We start from the raw sequence: 4,181 nt of genomic DNA on the forward strand, positions 1-4,181 counted from the left end.
AGAGAATAGAATAGTGACTTCCAGGTGATGGCCAAAAGTTCCGAAGTTTCAGTTATAAGATAAATAAGTTCTGGAGATATACTATACAGAAATATGCCTATAGATAATGATACTATATTGTATAGTTAAATTTTTCTAAGAGTGTAGATCTATTGTTAAGTGTTTTTACTACCACTAGTACGACTACTACTATAACTACTAGAGGCAGGAATAAACTTTAGAAGGTGATGGGTATGTCTTTGTCCTTGATGGTGGTGATGGTTTCACAGGTGTACACCTATCCTCCAAGTCAACAAACAGTATTCATTAAATGCATACAGTTTTTTTACATGTCATTTACAACTTGATAAAGTGGTTTAAAGATAAATTACTAAAATTTAGCTTAAATTTAAGTTAACTTAATTAATAAAGGAAGTAACTCAAGGTATGTCTAGAAAGCCAGAAAGCTTCAATGACAGCCTTTAAAAAGCCTCTATTCTCACACAGTCTTATGACAGACTGTGCTAAAAATGAGTGCCTGCTTTCACATAAAGTTGGAAGAGCAACAGTAGAACCTGAAGATACAGCCTCAGTGTATCATCTCCTGTGTCAAAATCAAGAACTTGATAGGACAAGGGTAGGAACTTGAAACTTGAGATGAGTTTTCTTGCACCTCCAGATTCTTCTGAGATATATAAAACTTTTCTCTGTAACTGAATGAGTATGTGAAACAAAGACAGACATAGGATTCTTCTCTTCTTACTGCCAATGACTTACTTGTGTTTTAGGTCTGTCTCCTTACAATGATAACCTTTGCAAAGGATTTTAAATCTTGATTCTCAAGGGGGGAATGCTTTCACTAGGGATCATAGAAGTATTTCCACTTCATGCTTTATCAGCCTTGTGGTCACTTTTGTGTTTCTCATGCAGTGGGCCAATACAGAAAAAGTTCATACAGTGGGGGTTGAAGGGAAAGGTAAATTGACATAGGGTATCATGGGGAACTAAGATAGCAGCTATACAATTGAGGAAGGGAGAAATATGTCTGGAACCTGCAATACATACTGGAGCATCTCTTCAAGCTTCCATAATGTTAGTCAGCTATTGAAGGAAACATTAAGTAAGGACAAATTAATTAAAAACTCCTTATGGGTAAAAGTTAGGGTCATCCCATCCAGAAAGTAGCATGGACCAGCCATGTTTTGGCTGAGGAATAAAAGAAATAGAGTATGGTAAAGGAGATAAATGGAAATATCAGTTAAAATCTTGGTATCAGCTGAAGTGATGTGTTCTGTAGCTTATTCCATTAACTCACATGTATTATAGTTTTGTGATGGTTTGTATTTAATTTGAAAGGGTCTACATGATTTCGTGGCACAAATAGCATATATAGACATATATCTTATGTCATTTGCACCACTTAATATCCTCTAAGCCACATCTCTTATACCAGCAACTTCTGTGACCAATATTTCAGTGTAAGCTTTCAATAAGCTTTGCACAGTTGTATTTTAACTGCACCTTGCTTCTGGCACCATAACAAGAACATCTTGTTTTCTGCTGGCTTCCCTGTTTCTGCATCATGGGATGCCACAGGAGCCTATTTAAAATTCACACATAAGCATTCTCATAATACGAGTGCTATGATGACAAAGCCAAGAAATAAATACACCCTTCTTTTTTTCATCTCCATTGGGGACATTTCTGATAAGCATTTTCTAGGGATCCTCAGAATATACCTACAGGTTGAGCATTAGTCACCAACAGTGGTGGTAAGTTTGTTATCCTCGTTGGCATTCCTCATTCCCTTTATATTCCCTCTGTCTTTTCCACTTGCTCAAAGAACTCACTCTGTTTTTTCAAATTTTCATTTAAATTCTAGTTAGCTAACATATGATGTAATATTGGTTTCAGTAGGATTCAGTCATCTATCACTTACATATAACACCCAATGTTCATCGTAACAAGTGCCCTTCTTAATATCCATCACGTGTTTAACCCATCCACCTGCCTACCTCCCCTCTAGCAACCCTCAGTTTGTTCTTTATTTTTAAGATTATTGGCACACAAACTTTTTATTTAAGGTTTATTTTTAAGGAAATCTAGTCTAAAGGAATGAATAAAATAGATATGGCCTCTACCCACACTGCAGGTTTTCTCATTGAGGAGACATATATAAAGCTGATAATCACTTGAAAATGTAAACTATTAAAATAGTGATGAGGTTGTGAAGGAAAGAATAAAATCATATGAGGATATTAATAAGATGGAGTTGGGGTGCCTGACTGGCTCAGTTGGTTGGGTGTCTGATTCTTGATTTCGGCTCAGGTCATGATCTCACAGTGGTATGTGAGAAGGAAACCCACATTGGGCTCTGAGCTGACAGTGTGGAGACTGCTTGGGATTCTCTCTCTGCCTCTAAATGACAAACAAACAAATAAACAAACATTTAAAAATAAATAAGATGGAGTTCCAGGAAAGCCTCTTTAATGAACTAATATATGAACAAAAAATTGGAGAATTATCAAGAGGTAGTCACGTAAGTAGGTGTAGCACAAGTTATTGAAAAACACAGGAGTAGTTGAAACAATGAGAGCAAGAGACAAGAGAGCAAGCAAAACAAGTGATGTGGCTGCAGAAGGGGGAAAGGGCCAGGTAATGGGGGGCCCTGTGGGCCATTTGTTGGGTATTAAATTTTGTTTTAAATATAATAGGGCAGATTTGAAAGGTTTTGAACAAAGCAGTGATAAAAATGTGTTTGAATGATTACAGCCAAAATTAGAAAAGAAGACAAAGGTAGAATCATAAAGAATAATGCTGGAGACAACAAAAAGAGAAACATATTTAGATGGAGTATCAAGGATTGCGTTCTATGAAATAAGTATCCAATAAGCAAAAAGAAGATCATTGAACTAAAAACACTCACTTTCAGGAAACATATATGAGTTTATAATTATCATACTAATTTATATAAATATTAATGATGATATTAATATGTACAAAATCAGGGTTCCACTACAGAAAGATAATTAAGTAGTAAAAATATATAACACATGTAAAGGAATTGGCTTGTACTGTGAGGGCTCACCAGGCAAGTCCAAAATCCACAGGTAGGCTGTCAGGAGGGCAGGCTAGACTTTGGGAAGGAGCTGACACGATAGTGCACAGGTATAATTTTATTCTTACTCTAGTAAACTTCAGTTCTGCTCTTAAAGCCCTTCAACTAATTGGATTAAGCCCACTGTGATTATCACAGATAATATTCTTGGGGTGCCTGGGTAGCTCAGTCAGCTGAGCAGCTGACTTTTCTCAAGTCATGATCCCAGGGTCATGTAATGGAGCTCTATGTCAGGCTGCACTCTAAGCATGGAGCTTTCTTAAGATTCTCTGTCTCTCCCTTTGGCCCTCACCCTTGTTCATGCACTCTCTCTCTCTCTCAAAAAACAAACAAAAAAAAACAACCCAAAAAATTAGTATTCTTTACTTAAATTCCACCGATTTTAGAGGTGATTAACATGTATAAACTCCTTCACCACATGAAGGGAGAATAGTATTTGACTGAATAACTGGAGACCACAGCTGAGCCACATGAACACACAAAATGGACTGCATGCCTTGCAGTGGCTGCATCTCCCCTCTTCCTCTGGCTTCCCCACTTGGCTTCTCCCTGCATGGTCTCCATCTTCTATCTTGGGCTAGAGGTCACCTGCTAAGATTCTAGCTCCCTCTCCATGGCCCAAGCTTCTCGGTCTTAGTAGCAGCACCTCCATCTTTGTCTCTCAACTCTGCAAATCAATGGCTTCCTATTCTTACACTATCTGGAACATCTCACTGTTTCTTGCTTGTCTTCTCAGTTTCACCCAAGTCTGTTTAACCAATTCCCTGTATTAAACCCCCCCCCCCATTTTTCTCTACTTTTTGAAAACTAGATTGATTTCTGCTTTACTGACTGGATCCTGATTAATACATAGGCTAATCCAAGTAAGTCATAAAATTTTGTTTTTAAAAAACCAGGTGATTTAGAATAACACATTATTGCACAATGTTCTCAAGGCAAAAAAAAAAAAAAAAAAAAAAACAAAACCACACACTGAGTGGAAGAAAAATGAGCATCTTAAAATAAAAGCAATCTTACTGTACTTTTACTTTGTAGCTTGCAGAATAAGAAATTACTGAATTACTCTATTCAACAACAACAACAA

The sequence above is a fragment of the Panthera leo genome, chromosome C2, assembly GCF_018350215.1.
Source record: "Panthera leo isolate Ple1 chromosome C2, P.leo_Ple1_pat1.1, whole genome shotgun sequence".
In the NCBI taxonomy this organism is placed as follows: domain Eukaryota; kingdom Metazoa; phylum Chordata; class Mammalia; order Carnivora; family Felidae; genus Panthera; species Panthera leo.